The 17213-nt window shown below is 44.6% G+C and overlaps 1 pseudogene; it reads left to right on the forward strand.

Annotated features, from left to right (window-relative positions):
- The first annotated feature begins 767 nt into the window (after positions 1-767).
- LOC103655067 (putative pectinesterase/pectinesterase inhibitor 38) lies at positions 768-2018 on the forward strand (annotated as a pseudogene).
- Positions 2019-17213: the final 15195 nt, after the last annotated feature.

Consider the following 17213-nt stretch of genomic DNA (forward strand, 5'->3'; position numbering starts at 1 on the left):
ATCTACGGTTGGATGAACAACATCCAAGAATATATAAAGTAATAAAAATTTGCATTTTGAATTCTAAAATTTTGAATGTAATTTTTGAGAGCAGAGATGATTTCAAATAAAAAAGTTGTCAACTAAAAAGTTTCATAACTTTTCGAGATCCACAACTTTTATGTTGGTGGTTTTAGCATCCAAGATCGTTTCGGAGACTCAAAAATTAAGGATATAAATGATTTCTAGTGGCGGTTTTTTAAGAAAACCGCCACTAGAGATTATGGCGGTTTTCTTAAGAAACACTACTAAAAAAGAGCACTGACGGTTGATAACAGAATCCGTCTTAAAAAAAATACACCCCACTATGCAGGCTTTGGTGTAAAGCAATCACCGTGCATCGTCGTCCTCAACACACTAGGAAAAACTATATATAGAATCCATAAATAAGAGAGGAAAGAACCCGTGCAGAAATCTTTTTAGTTTACTGAATCTTTCTGGGAAACTTTTTCTTTATTAAATCATTTTGGGGGAACATTTTTCCTTTACTAAACTACTAGGAGGCTGACATGAAGGGCCCTTCTTCCCTGATCCTTTATTCTTGCCCCGCGCTGGCTTCTCGTCGTGGGCACATGCAGGCTTCTAGCTCGATCGGGCAGGGAGGGCCGGGCCTATATATATGGGATGCTGCCGGTGTTAGCCAGCGAAGACACACACAAAGGTAAGTGTGTAAGGTTAGGAGCCAGTGTACCATCACATCAGATCAGATCGATCGCAGCTTATAGGGGATGGTAGGCGGCGTGAGGAGGTGCGGCCTAGGCCTAGCCATGGCGGTGGCCCTGCTGCTCGCTGCGCTGGTTATCGTTGCAAGCGGCGGTGCGGAGACAAGGCAGAAGTTGCCTACTGGCAGTAGTAACGACGACGACCACGCAGCCGTTCTCAGCCGCCTGTCCAATGTCATTGATCTGCTGGGGAGCTGGCCTCCGCATGCGGATGCTGTCGTGGTGAAGAGATGCGGCGGCGTCGCTGCTCTGCCGCCTTGCTACACCAGCATCCAGGCAGCCCTGAATGCCGCACCAGCACCATCAGAAGCCGAGTACGTCGTGCATGTGCTCGCTGGCGTCTATGACAAGACTCTCAACATAACAAGAAGGAACGTGATGCTGATCGATGATGGGGTCGGTGCCACCATCATCACTGGGAACAAGAGCAATGCAATAGGCGTCCCCATGAACATGACGGCGACAATGAGTGAGTAACTCTGGAGATCGATATTTCATTGCAGTTGAGCTGTCATGGATGCATACTGTAAATAAGAACAGAACTATTAATTTGTTGCTACTGCTGCAGATGCCTTGGGTCACGGCTTCATAGCACAGAACCTGACAATCAGAAACATGGCAGGGCCGAAAGGCAGGCAGGCCATGGCGCTAAGGTCAAATTCGAACAAGTCGGTCATCTACCGGTGCAGCATTGAAGGTCATGAGGACACCTTGTACGTGGAGAACGGGATCAAGTTCTACCTACGGACCTCGATCTTGGGCACCATGGACTTTGTGTTTGGCAATGCCTAGGCCATGTTCCGGACCTGCCCGCTGCTGGTGCGCCGCCCACCGAAAGGCAAGCACAATGTGCTGACGGCCCAGGGCTACAACAATGCAAGCCACGAGTTCGGCTTCTTGTTCCACATGTGCACCGTGGAAGCGGCGCCGGGCGTGGACCTTGACGGCGTGGAGACCTACCTCGGCCGCCCCTACAGGAACTTCTCCAACGTCGCCTTCATTAAGTCGTATCTTAGTCACGTGGTCAGCCCCAACGGATGGGTCGCGTGGAACAAGAACAAGGTCGTCGAGGATACCACCCGAACCATCTTATACCTGGAATACGGCAACGACAGCGTCGGTGCCGACACAGCCAGCCGCGTCAAGTGGCCGGGCTTCTGCGTCCTCAAGGACACGTTCATCAACGTGAGCAAGTGGGTCCCTGAGCCTATCTAGTACGACCACACCCTCGGCGTGGCGCCACCGCCTCGCGCCTGACGGTGCTCCGCTCAGCGCGCTTAAGTTAGTACTGTACTACGCAAGCTGGCGTTCCGTTTCAGATCCCACCACCTTATTACAATGGTATTGTATGTCTCAAGTATCTAGCCATGCATCATTGCTGAGATGAATTAAGGCATATTATGGCATGCATGACGCCGTATATTTCGCGTATGCATGCATGTACCTGGACGGCTGGACCTCTACCTATAGCTACCATTTCTCTACCGGTATTGTACGTACTCTCTCTATATGTGTGTCTATATAATATATATGTATCCTCGATCTATATAAATGGATTATAACTATCATTATTTCATATGAGCTGATACACACAAGTAATTGTGATACAAGCCCTACACAAGTTGGTAATAGTACTACTATATATAAGTAAGTCACCGGCTGACCGACAAAATTTATATAATAACACAACTGTGCAAAAAGATTTGAAAACAAATATTTGCTAGTATAAATTTTGACTACGTTGGTTGCTGTGATTGGCTGCGCGGACACACACACGTACGTACGTAGAAATCTGCTAGCTGTACGTGTCATCGATCTGTTGGCGCGCGCACACACACACGTACGTGCACATCGTGCATGTGCTCTCTGGCGTCTACGACGAGACCGTCAACATAACAAGAAGGAACGTGATGCTGATCAGCGATGGGACGGTGCCACCATCATCATAGGGAACAAGAGCAATGCAATTGGCGTCCCCATGAACATGACACTGACAGTGAGTGAGTAACTCTGGCGATCGATATTTCACTGCAGTTGAGTTGCCATGCATGCATACTATAACTCAGAACTATTAATTTGTTGTTGCTGCTGCAGATGCCTTGGGTCACGGCTTCATAGCATAGAAACATGGCAGGGCCAGAAAGGAGGTAGGACGTGGCGCTAAGGTCAAATTCGAACAAGTCGGTCGTCTACCGGTTCAGCATGGAAGGTCATGATGACACCTTTTACGCGGAGAACGGGATCCAGTTCCAGAGCTGCCCGCTGCTGGTGCGCCATGGACTTAATTTGTGTTTGGCAATGCCTAGACCATGTTCCAGAGCTGCCCACTGCTGGTGCGCCGCACACCGAAAGGCAAGAAAAATGTGCTGATGGCGTAGGGCTGCAACAACGCTAGCTGCAAGGCCGACTTCTCGTTCCACATGTGCACCGTGGAAGCGGCACCGGGCGTGGACCTCGACGGAGTGGAGACCTACCTTGGCCGCCCCTATAGGAACTTCTCCCACGTCGCCTTCATCAAGAAGTCTCTCAGTCGCGTGGTCAGCCCCAACGGCTGGGTAGCATGGAACATGAACAAGGTCATCGAGGATACCTCCTGGACCGTCGTCTACCTGGAGTACGGCAACGACAGCGCCGTTGCCGACACGTCTAGCCACGTCAAGTGGCTAGGCTTCCGCGTCCTAAACGCCGCCGCCGAGGCAGCCACGTATATGGCGGCCACGTACATCAAGGCGAGCAAGTGGGTCCCTGAGCCTATCCAGTACGACCACACCCTCAGCACGGCGCCACCGCCGCGCGCCTGACAGTGCTCCGCTCGGCGCGCTTAACTTAGTACTGTACTACGCAGGCTGGCGTTCCATTTCGAGATCCCACCACCTTATTACTACGGCATTGTATGTCTCTAGTATCCATCCATGCATCATTGTATGAATTAAGGCATATTATGGCGTGCATGACGTCGTATATATCGTGTATGCATGCATGTACCTGGACCTATACCTCTATCTACCATTTCTCTACCGTTATTGTATGTACTCTCTCTATATGTATGTCTATATATATATATATAATATGTATCCTGGATCTATATAAATGGATTATATCTATCATTATTTCATATGAGCTAATACACACAAGTAATTGTTGATATAAGCTCTACACAAGTTGGTAATAGTATTGCTATATATAAGTAAGTCACCGACTGGCCGACAAAATTTATACAATAACACAACTGTGCAAATAGATTTGAAAAAATATTTGCTAGTATGAATTTTGACTATGTTGGTTGCTGTGATTGGCCACGGACACACAAATCAATCAGAATTATTTTTGCAATGATAACATTTTAGTTCTAGGCGGTGCATAGGACCCACAAAAAAAATCAAAGGCAACCTACAACGTTGTCTTCAAGAACGACGTGCCGCTACCAAAGCCAGGAGAAAAGAAAGGTGAGGCACCAGCACTGCGAGTGATGGGAACAAAGGCAACCTTCTACAATTGCACCATCGAAGGTGGCCAGGGTGCTCTGTACGACCAGACGGGTCTGCAGTACTTCAAGGCATGTGCCATCAAGGGAACCATAGACTTCATGTGATACCCCAATTTTCTGAAAAGAAGTTAAACTTTTTTTCTCTTTTCTTTGATGTTCTATGGCATTAGGGTTTGGAGTTTCAGGAGGCATTCCTCAGAAAACAGTAGATCTTTTGGCATTTTTTCCGCTGGGGTCAGGAGCTCAAAAGGGAGAGTGAGTTTGGGCCATCGATCTCGATCCGGTGGACGGGAGCCCCCCTCTCCTCCAAAACCCTAACCGCCCCCTCTCCTCCCCAATTGGGTTGCAGCCACCCCCCTCCCTCTCTTGCTCTCCTCCCCAATGGCAGCCACCCCCTACCCTCTCCATGTCTCCCTCCTCCCTCTAGATTCCCTCCCCCCCACGCAGCAAGGATCGAGAAGAGGAGGAGCACGTTGAATTGAAGAGGAAGAGAGGATCAAGGAGATGTTCTTCCCCATCTCTTCTTGAAGATTTTCTTGGGGAAAACCCTAGGTATGGATGAAATCCTTGTTCCTCCCTGTAAATTTGTGCTTTTGGAGGTTGTGGATCATGGAGATTAAAGAATTAGAGGTTGGATTAGATGTGGGGTTAGGTTTTGATCTTGAATTTAGTTTTCTGCGGAATGGCAGATTCGATAGTTTCTGTTCATGCCAGTTTTCTGTCGTCTTAGTGGCCTCAAAAAATTGAAAAGTCTATACATGAGTCGTAGATAATTTGTAGATCTTTCCGTGACCATGAAGAACACCTCAATTAGACATCAGATCAGAAAGTTATTGCAGTTTTATTATAGTAGTTTTTCAGTCTTATAATTCTATGCAGAATCTGTTCTATTAAGATTTAGGCAATTTTATCAACAAAATTCGACCTTGGGTTTGCAAGAAAAGTTGTAGATAATTTCATAAGCTTTCCCGATTGTTAAAAAGTGCATTCATATGAATTATGAAAATCCAGTTATGTTTGTTTTACTGTGACTGTTCCTGTTTGCCTGACAAAAATGAGCGGGTCTGTTCACTGGTAGGTTTCATCAGGTAAATGGCCGAATTAGCTCTTCCAACTATGGAGACTTCTGTAGAGGGATAAAAGTTCTTACTGCCAGTAGAATTTCATAATTTTTGGTTGAGTGGTTTGTGAGATATCGAATTTTGAAGTTAACTACGCTGCTGTCTGAAACAGATTCAGTCAGTTATCTTGTCAGATGTTTAGAACTTATAGATGGCAGAATTTAATTATCCATTGAATACCGAAGTTATAGGGTATTTTGTGTAAATACTCCTAGATTATTTTTTTGATATCACCACTGTTATAATTTTAAAGATACAAAATTAACAAACAGCGCTGCTGCTGTATGGCATGTGGTTCAGGGTGGAAGGCTTACCACCAGGTCTTGGTTTCAAGTGTAGGAGCGATTTGTTGATTATTGGCAAATGTTTGTGAAATATTTTTACTAAGTTTTATGCCCGCTAGCAGGTGGCTACACTCTAGATCATGCCTAGTACATTTCTTCTTCTTCGATGAAGGTAAGTGAATGTAGCGGTGGTTGCTTCCGTTCTGACCTGTTATTTCTATTGCTTACACTCTAATATTCAGAAGTATTGGATTTCTTTCATAATTGGACTCTATGGTGATGCTTTACTTGCTTGAATTATACTAATGTTCAATCATATATTGATGATGATTATGATTCGAGCATGACTCATGAGATTAATTCACACCCCTGAAGGTAAATGAAGTATTATTTGAGGTTGGTATTGTATCTGAAGCTAAATGAAGTATTATTTGAGGTTGGTATTGTATCTGAAGGTAAATGAAGTATTATTTGAGGTTGTATTGTATGTGAAGGAAGTGAAGTATATTGATAAATGCAGCATGCCATATACATTGCATGATTCACTTGCATCTGAAGTTGGGTCGTGACCTATGGTCCGATCGTACCGGTACAACTTAGCATCGTACGTTGCCCGAGGAGGGGTACGATGCGGCTTCATACCCTTAAAGGTATGAAGGCAGAGGACATATGCATTGCATTCATATGCATACATTGAAGTGATATTTGCAGATGATGTGGTTTTATACCTTCAGAGGTATGAAGACAGAGTACCTAAACTTTGCATTCCTATGCATACATTGAAGTGATATTTGCAGGTTTTGTTGACGCAGAGAAGTGTTATAGAACCTATGGTGGTTGTTCGAGGAAATGAGATGGTACTGGTTATATTGGGACTACTAAGTTCTACATCTACAAGTATTTCTGATCTTAATTGTGATTCTTTTAAAATGTTGATTAATTCAATTTGTGGTTTAAATATCTTATCAAAACAATTCGCTTGGTGAGATGTTTCATCTCACTCTTGCATTACTCAATGTAGGTGCTTGTTGCTCATCCAGGGAAGTGGGAAGTAGCAGCACATCCACCTTCACTCTCATAATAACGCTGCTTAGGCGCAGTCATGATTTAATTAGAAGCTTCTTGCTAAAGGATGTTTGTTTCTGACTAGTTGTGCGCACTGGTTAATTTAGTTCATGCCGTTATGGTTGTCTTCCCATTGCTAGCAGATTATTAATGTCAATTATGTTTTCTTATCATGATATCTATTTATACTTTGTTGCTTCCTCGTTTATGCAATTTTCAAAGGAGATGCTGCCGAAATTTTATATATGGATGTCAGATGTGTAGTTCAGTAGCATTCCGGGGTGTTTGTGGACCCCGGGGTGTTACACTTCATCTTCGGATCTGCCAAGTCATTTTATGAGGAATCCAAAATTGTTTCAGTGTTGAAGCAGGCGGTGGCATTGCCAATGGCGCCACCGGAGCAGGACCGGTCTAGAAATCCCATCAAAATCACCCCAGGGAAGAGCGGGTGGGCATTCAAGACTTGCACAATCGAGGGGGAAGGAGAAAAAAGTTAACTTGGGTAGGGTGGGCACGCCTGTGATCTACTCCTACACTGATATAGGTAAGGAGATTGTGGGCATAATATCTGATGGTCAGGACGTCCAGACTGTCGAGAGGTACCACTCCTACGGCCATTACATCCTCTCCTTTGTTTGTATATGATTGTGTGATTAAAGGTGTTGTTGATTATGTATACTGATGAAAGGTGTTGTTGGGTTGCATTCTTTTTTATAGGGGGTACTACTGCGCCACTTTCAAGTGTTACGGGCCTGGTATGCCTCCAATGGTAACCTCAACTCTGACCTATGTGCAGGCATGTAACACCCCGATATCCACAAACACCCCAGAATGCTACTAAACTACACATCTAACATTCGTATATAAAATTTCGACAGTATCTCCTTTGAAAATTTCATAAACGGGGAAGCAACAAAGTATAAATAGATAACATGATAAGAAAACATAATAGACATTAATAATCTGCTAGCAATGGGAAGACAACCATAACGGCATGAACTAAATTAACCAGTGTGCATAACTAGTTAGAAACAAACATTCTTTGACAAGAAGCTTCTAATTAAATCATGACTGCGCCTAAGCAGCGTTATTATGAGAGTGAAGGTGGATGTGCTGCTACTTTCCACTTCCCTTGATGAGCAACAAGCACCTGCATTGAGTAAAGCAAGAGTGAGATGAAACATCTCAGCAAGTGAATTGTTTTGACGAGATATTTAAACCACAAATTGAATTAATCAACATTTTAAAAGAATCACAATTAAGATCAGAAATACTTGTCGATATAGAACTCAGTAGTCACAATATAACCAATACCATCTCATTTCCTCGAACAACTGCAATAGGTTGTATAACACTTCCCTACGTCAACAATACCTGCAAATATCACTTCAATGTATGCATAGGAATGCAATGTGTAGGTACTCTGTCTTCATACCTCTAAGGGTATAAAACCACATCATCTGCAAATATCACTTCAATGAATGCATATGAATGCAATGTATGTCCTCTGCTTTCATACCTCTAAGGGTATGAAACTGCATCGTACCCCTCCTCGGGCAACGTATGATGCTAAGTTGTACCGTGTTGGGGGCCTTCGTCCTCCGAAGGTCCTCAAAAGCATGGTTTAACAATGTTTTCCATGTGTAACATGTAAACAGGTACCTTCAGATATAGATCAAAGTCATACACGACGTAAGAAGCATGGTCAAGACGAAGGATGATGCTGCTCCGAAGCTACGGGCGGAATGGCTTTAGCTCAACAGCGGAAAAAGGAACCGACTTAAAGGGGAAAAGGCCATCCAGTCCTCGATGAGTTGTCCATAATTCAGTAGTAAATGTGAAGGACATAAATGTAATTTTACACAGGCTGCGCCCTGTGCCTATAAATAGATGAACAGTACTCCCGTACTGTTCTGGTTGACTTGCATTTGCTCGTGTGTCACGCTTGGACTTTTGCCTTCTGTCAAGCCGAAGGTATAAGTGTAATTCAATATTGTTCACGTTCATTCATGATGATATAATTAAGAGATATTAATGATGTCATATCATCATTTATGTTATTTCTCATGTCTCATATGCTTCTTCTTTCATTAATATATACTATCATGATGAAGGTACGTTCTTCATGACCTTCGTCTGAAGATCATTATATCCTAAGGGAGATAATGCTTCGAAGGACGAAGGGCATTAACCTTTTTTGTGTTGCCTTGTTCTTAACTCATAGCATTTGAGAACAAGTCCCCAACATTGGCGCCCACCTCCGGTGAACCCTTTTTTCGACCACCTTCGGCAAGCACTGACCTTCGTCATGCCCCCGAAGAAAGCTTCAGCGCCAGGGGCTGCTGCACTACAGCCACTGGACCCAAATCAGGAGACCCTTTCTCTCCGAGAGGCCCGAAGCCAGAAGAGGAAGGCCACTAGTCCAACACTCCAGGAGGAAGTGTTGGACCAAGAAATCAGAAACATGGAGATAATCCATCAGCAAGTACAAAGGAAGAAGCAGAAGATGGCCAGACTGGCTGATCTTCAAAGGCAGATCGACGAAGCCACTAAAGAAGTACGCCATCTTGCTCAAGACAAGCAAGATCGAAGGCACCAACACAGGGAGCTTCATCAAGAAGGCTTATTCAACGAGGATGGATGGTATGATGATTTTAATCATGATACCTTTACCTTTGATGTTGCTTCTCCCTTGGCAGCAGAACTACAAGTTATCCCATGGCCTCCATCATACAAGCCACCTTAGCTCCCTATGTATGATGGGCATTCAGATCCGAAGCAGTTTTTGATGAGTTATGAAGCAACTATATCTTCATATGGAGGCAATGCAGCTGTCATGGCCAAGTCCGGCCTTCGTCATGGCAGTTCGCAATGTGGCCCAGACATGGTATTCTTCTCTTCGGCCAGGGACTATTACTTCATGGCAGAAGCTCAAGGATATGCAACTGACAAGTTTCCAAGGTTTTCAGACGAAGCCGGTCATAGCTCAGGCCCTGTTTCATTGCACGCAAGACCATGAGGATTATCTCTAGGCATATGTCTAAAGGTTCTTGCGTCTGAGAGCACAAGCACTACAAGAAACACATAAATTTTCGTGGGCCGTGTTATTTTCGTCGGCCGGCCCACGAAAATACGGTTGTTATTTTCGTCGGCCTCGTGACCGACGAAAATGTGGCGTATTTTTGTGGGCCGGGGTATATTTTCGTGGGCAGGCCCACGAAAATACGGAAGTTATTTTCGTGGGCCTCTGGACCGACGAAAATGTGGCGTATTTTCGTCGGCCTCACTGAGGCCGACGAAAATAGTGGCCCTAAATCGTCCATCTCGGCCTGCCGCACTCGCTCGTTCGTCCCAATCCCGCAGCGCCGCACTCAGCCCGACCTTCTCGCTCGTGTCTGGCGCACTCAGCCACAGCTAGCCTACCACCCGACCACAGCCGCCAGCCTGCTCCCAACCCCAAGTCCAGGATCCATCTCCGGATCCATCTCGGCCTGCTCCATCTCCGGATCCCATCGCCTGGCGGCTCTTCAATCTGGTACGTTCCCTTCCCATCATCTGGTCTTGTTAGTCACTGAAGGAGATCCAAAATTTTTTCCTTGCATCTCGTAATAAGCTTTGCTGGCGAAGTTTGCAAGACCATCGATGCATCTGTGAATAAACTAGCAATAAACGAGCAATTTAGATTTAGGACAGATAATGGACCGCTTCCATTATCAAATATGCATCTGTGAATAAACTAAGGAGAGTTTATCGTTCTCGATGCCTGACAGTGACCCCCCACGAGCACATTCCTATCTGATTTGCTGTACTGGTTTCCTTCAGCTTCCAAATTTGGCTAAATAAAATAGCAAGTAACTAAATCTAGCAACTTCAGCTACTTTTTCTTTACATGTAGTAAACATAACCTGCTTGAGTGCTTGTACAAATGAATAGAGAAATAGCAAAATACATACCTGTGATCAATAACCAAAGGTTACACATGCATATTATGCAGGTATCCTATCGATCACTAAGCACTAAGCACTAAGTAGGCATCACCGATCAGCTTGAATTTCTATGCATATCCTCACAAACTTAATTAACTTTATTATCTCAAAAACACATGTTTCCAATTTTTATTCACACTCCAGAATCACAATTTCGCCTCCCCAAATAATTAGTACTATTCCAGCTTGGATCTCCTTCAGTGACTTTTACTTTAGACATTATCATCAATTTTCTTATCTTCGTACCAACAAAACTTTATCGGAAGGTTGCTATTAGCATTCAATTCTTATTTTCTTAACCCACGTGTGTTGGACAAAAGGTTGCTATTAGCATTCAATTCCTTTGGACAGAGTTTATGCCAATTTTGTCTGATGGAGGGAAAGGGCAGTCTACCTGCAAATAAAAGAGTTCAAGTGTCAAATGAGACCCACACCACCCAGAGACTATATTTGACCCATTGAGCCATCATAAATACATATGTAAAAAGCAATACTTGTCACTGCATTTTAGAGTCAAAACACTAATGAGAAGGAAAATATCACCAGCCAAAAACTTTTATGTGGACATCACCAATATTATTAAAGAACAAAAATGATTTATAAGGTATTAAATCTGCTACCAAAATATATTCCCATTGGTAATATCAGTGAACAAATTAGATTAAGTCCCTAGACTTTTTTACTTTCAAATGTTTGTCATAGTTTTTAATCTTAAAGACTGATATTTTCAATGATGTGTGGTTGACAGTACTAAATAAAAATTGGAAACACGCACCCACCAAAGATGGTATGAATTGTTTGCTAATGCAAAAGTACAAACAGGATTGCTAATTTGTTTACCTGGCATAGATATGACCTAGATGAGTAGATTATATTTTCATGTCCAGCAGTTATGTGGTTTGCTTCTATGGCTAGTGGCTAGCTGGTATAAAAACAGAATTATCAAAGCATCTAAATTGCAGTGGGAACCAAAGCTCCTCAACTGCAGTGGGAACCTGTGAGACTGTCCTTGGTGTTCCGTCACTGTCCCTACAACACAACCCATCCAATGTTGCAATCAGAGATCACGAAAGCCCGATGATTCAGACATAAACAAAAGCACACAGTCCGCAATTCTTGTACCGGAGTACACCAAAACAATTACAGGATACATCTACTTAAAGTTTAGTTTTTTTTATTTATTCTAGACTATGAGTTGACTTTTTTAGTAGAATTTTACCACGCCAAAAACTAATTTAGATCAAGTTTGTGGGCTTTTTCAGGGCACCTCACAGAGCCGACAGAGGCAGCAGCAACTTCTCGACTGTCTAGACGAAGTGCAGGGTGAGGAGGGTGAGCAGGAGACTCCTCAGCAGGATGCTCATGTGCAGGGTGAGGAGGGTGAGCAGGATGAGGAGGGTGAGCAGGATGAGGAGGTTGACCCTATGGGGGCAGGCAGCGCGGGCGACGCGTCAGATGGTTCTACGTCCTTCAGGTATTATTATGCATATTAGTTTAATTGATATTAATTTTTTATCATTTCATCATATTGAATTTACTTGTATACTTAGGTATAAGAAGAGCAATGCGCTTGGTCCGAGACCTGCCGAGAGGAGGCTCATCCGGCCGCATGGAGAATGGTGGGGCTTATTTCTGTTGTGTTAATTTTTTAATGTGAACGTGATTGCACTGGTTTACTTTTTTTATTAATGTTTGTAGGTCATGGGAAGACTTGACTTGGGACGGTACAGGCAGACGTCCCAAGGTGAACGCGGTGTTGGGTAGCCTCTGTCGCTTCTACTACCCTGGCATGGTGGAGCTCAATGGCGAGAGGTTCGCGGCTATGCAGTGGGCTGACTGGGGTCTAAAGGACTATGTCAGCCAGGGGAGTCAGGGGAAAGCAGTAGCGGAGGGGGAAGTTCGGAAAAAAACGAAGGACTTGTCAGGTGGCTGTGTGGGACGAGTTCTGGGTGAGTTTACTTTCGTATATAAGCAATTCACTGAATTATTGCTTCTCCTAATCTTACTTTAACTTAACTTCTCCATTGATATGTAGGGGAGGTTCGAATTGCCGGATGACATCGAGGACGATCAGGCTCAGTGGGCACGTGTGAAGAGGCACTTTCGGAAGTGCGCTGATAAGGTCATCAAGGATGCCATGTACAATGCTCGCATCGCGGCCGTCAACTACTACTACAAGAAGATAAAGGGGCAGAAAATGAGCAAAGCATTAGGGGCCAATGAGATCTACCTCACAGAGGAGCAGTACCTGGAGAGCGTTGTGGATTGGCTGGCGAAGGACATGGAAGCCTGGAGGTGGTTGGCAAAGAGATGGGCGTCGCCTGAGTGGATTGCAGAGTCCAACAAGCACCGTGTCAACCGTGGCACTGAAGGACCGGGGCATAGGTACGGCGCCGATGGACACCTTGGTACCGCACGCCGCATGGTAAGTATATAAATCAAACTTGTATGTTACATCTATGAAAATTCTATGGTTTAACTCTTCTTTTTCATGCAGGAAGCTGAAAGTGGAGTTGCTCCAAGTTTTATGGAGGTTTACGTCCGTGGTCACCGTGGCCCTGATCCGGCTAACCCTGATGTGCTATGCAGCGAGGCGGCAAGGGAGAAAATGGTAAACAAGTTTGTATTTACGAATTAAATTGCATATTTTGTGTCTAACTCCAACTCTAACTTTCTTTGCAGAATGCATATGGGGAGGAAATGACTCAACGCCATGGGCCTGACTTCGACTGGATGCATTCAGACTTAGATGTCTCGGCGTTGTACCACAGTGGTGGGGGTAGAAAGCATGGCAGGTGAGGTGTTTGTGTTTGATTCGACGATTTCATTAACAAGAATGTGTCCACTTAATGGCTCAACTATGTGTATCATGCAGGTTTGCCTTTGGCACCGGCGTTGTGGATTATAACAGGACAATAGGTCAAGGGAAGGCATCGTCTTCGGGAGGGAGTTCTCGCTCCTCCAGGTCTGCTCGAGAGGCTCAGCTGGAGGAGGAGACTCGGGCAGCACAGGAGCAGGCTCTAGCAGCACAGGAGCAGGCTCGAGCAGCGCAGGAGCAGGTTGGGCAGCTGACGCAATATATGGCTTCTTATTTTTAGGTAATTCGTCTATCTCATCACGTGTTGTCATTGAATTCAAAGTATAATGTTGCGATTCTAACGTTGCATCCATTTGCAGGAAATGACTACTAAACTCGGCCCTGATATGAACTTGCCCGCTTTTCGCCCTCCCCAGGTAACACTATCTGAACACTTCAATTCCATAGCAACTCTTTTTTATTATCAAAAATGGCTCGCAGGCACAAGGATGGGGACAGTGGCCAGGACAAGCTCCAGCGTCGCAGCCACCCGGGACCGGTGTTGGGTGGACGCAGGCACCTCCAGGCACTTGGACGCCTCCACCACCCCAAGGATCGCAGCCAGTCCGGGGATGGGTGCCACCGGTCTTCCAGCCACCGGCGGGCTCTCAGCCATTTCAAGCGTGGATGCCACCGCCACCGACGGGGTGGGTGCCACCACCTCTGGGGTGGCCAGCACAACAGTACCCGTGGATGCATGCAGGATCACAGGTGACGTTCCATGTTTAATTTTATGCAAATCGTGACCAAACATTAGGGATAGCAATACACAACCTTATTTGAATGCTTGATGAATTGCAGGGTTCAGTGTCAAATGCTCAGGGATCGGAGGGTGCTGCCAACGTCCAAGGCTTCCTCGTCCATGGTTCTGGAGGGAGTGGCCACCTTCCTGGTGGCGGAGGAGGGAGTGGCCAAAACTCCCACAGCCCGCAGGAGTGAGTTTGATTATAGACTATGTATGGACTATGTATACACTTTATTATAGATGTGATTATGGTATTGAAACTGTATGAACTGTATGAACTATGTATGGACTATGTTTGAAACAATTATGGTATTGCTTGTGAATGTGGTTTGTGAAATCTGTATTGCTTGTGAAATCTGTATATGTCATTGTGGATTATGTGTATTTTGCTGTGAATTAAAAGGTGCAGAAAAATCTGTTTTGGGGGGGTATCATTAATTTTCGTCGGCCTGTTCGGAGGCCGACGAAAATACAACAGCTATTTTCGTCGGCCAAAGAGGCCCATGAAAATAGCTGCTGTAGCTGCTGTATTTTCGTCGGCCACAGAGGCCCACGAAAATGGCTGTTGTATTTTCGTCGGCCCAAGAGGCCCACGTAAATAGCCTGTGTATTTTCGTCGGCCTTGGACAAACCGACGAAAATATGTTATTTTCGTCGGTGCCGACGAAAATAGTTGCTTATTTTCGTCTAACATATTTTCGGCGGCTATTTTCGTCGGTATGCCGACGAAAATAATCTATTTTCGTCGGTTTAAGCTTTTTTTCGTGGGTTTTTGGCCCATGAAAATTTAGGCGTTTCCTGTAGTGAAGCGCCTACAGAGCCCAATGAAATTGTCATTGAGGCCATGATCAAGGGGCTTTGTCCAGGACCTACTGCCCAGTATTTCGCTAGAAAGCCTCCACAGACTCTGGAGAAGCTGCTTCAAAAGATGGATGAATACATCCGGGCTGACAATGACTTCCGCCAAAGAAGGGATGAGGCTTACAGGTTCTCTGAGATGACCAGGGGCTTCGGAGGAAGAATCCACCCAAGGCATGTCAGGTCAATTCACAACTCCACTCAGAGTGATGACAGAGGAAGTCAGCTGCAGAGGTCGCAGTATACTTCACAATCTTCGGGGCACCAACAAAGCTCTTCCCGGTCGCCAGCTCCAAGAGGCAGAGGCGCCAGGGGCATCGGAGGAAGATATGGGGATCAGCCCAGAAAGATCTACTGCTTATTTTGTAGAGAAGATAAGGGCCATACTACAAGAATGTGCCAAATCACCATCCAAAAGCAGAAGGAGATCGCAGAAGCCGAAGCTCAACAAAAGTCAACCGAAGTAGGTTCTGCATACTGCTTCATGTCACTCACCCTACATACCAGAATATATGGGTAATCATCGTGCAGCCTCTGTTGCTTCGGCTAGTCAGCCACAGGCTTCTTGGCCACAGCTTCCACCTCTGCCGCCACTACAACCTGCCTATTCACGAGGTCAGCAGCCAGAAGGGAGCCATCATTCCCATCAGCAGCGAGATCTCAAGGAGGAATCCGAAGCTCGCACAGTCAACAGTACTGTGCCAGAATCAAAACACATCTATTGAGACATATCCTACCCCTGAAGCATTTTTATATTCTTTGTCATTTTCTTTTTTAATAAAGAACAATCAATGTAAATCTAGTCTTCTTGTCATTTTTAAATAGCTTCGTTCTTATGAAATATATCTTTTCAAAGATTTACGAAGCTCAAAAATTGCCGAAGCTACAGAAAGTCATTCCTAAGGAACGCAGCATAAGTTTGTCGAAGCTACAAAAAGTCGTTCCCAAGGGAGTGCAGTGTAAGTTTTCTGCTCAAAAGTCGTTCCAAAGGGAATACAGAGCCAAATACCGCTGAAATATAAGGCGAAGCGCGAAAAGTCAATACGAATACCGCCGAAATAGAAGGCGAAGAAGTTCAAAAGACGTTCCTAAGGGGATGCAGAACTTACACCGAAAAATAAGCGGTGAAGCCGAAAAATAAACGGCAAAGAGATTTTGATTGTTCCTAAGGGGACGCAGAGATTGTGTTTCAGTGGGGGTATGTGTCTTCGGCATTAGCATCATTCTTTGCATCATATCATTGCATCATATCGCATAGCATCTCATCATACATCATACCACATCAATGACAACAATTGGAAACGAAGCCGACCTTCGGGGAATGCCTTACAAAAGTGAAAAGGTGCTAAGACACAAAAGCAAGCTAAAAATCACGGCTTCATCAGTTCTGATATGGAAGAAGCGATCTATTATTTACGAAGCATCGACGTTTTTACGAAGCGTGGATGTTCTTACGAAGGATAAAAATTCTTCTTTGCGAAGCATGAAAAGAAGGGAAGGTGTTTTTTCGCCAACGACTCAAAAACGGTATGTACATAAAATTTCATACATCGCAAAGAGTTGACTTACAAATAACTTACATATTACATTGAAAAATATAAACATCAAATATTACAAACTTAGTTCTGCAAATGTTGCATTAACACCCTAGAAATGTTTTTACAATAACTCCTATTCTTCCTTCAGAACTTTCTCTGCAACTTTGTTAAGCAGTTTGGTAACAACTTCGTCGACAATAGCTTCGGCCACATTAATGACTTCTATTGCTTTCCTCGTTTCTGGGTCAGCCAATGGGTCGAACGGCTCTGGTGGAGGAGGTAGTTCAGCTGCGGTAGAAAACACCAATTTGCTCGAAGTCACGAAAATAAACGACAAAGCTAAAAGCTATTAAGAAGTACCTATCTGTCTTTCGAGTTCCGCAGCTTTCTCAGCTTCTTTCGTTGCTTCCCGAGCGTCATGAATATCTTTTTCGCTCTTCTTCATTATTTCATGAGCCATCTTTCGGCCGCCATTTTCCTAGATATCAATGAAAAATTTTCCGCCTATTAA

This window comes from Zea mays, chromosome 4 (assembly GCF_902167145.1).
Source record: "Zea mays cultivar B73 chromosome 4, Zm-B73-REFERENCE-NAM-5.0, whole genome shotgun sequence".
NCBI classification, from domain to species: Eukaryota; Viridiplantae; Streptophyta; class Magnoliopsida; order Poales; family Poaceae; genus Zea; species Zea mays.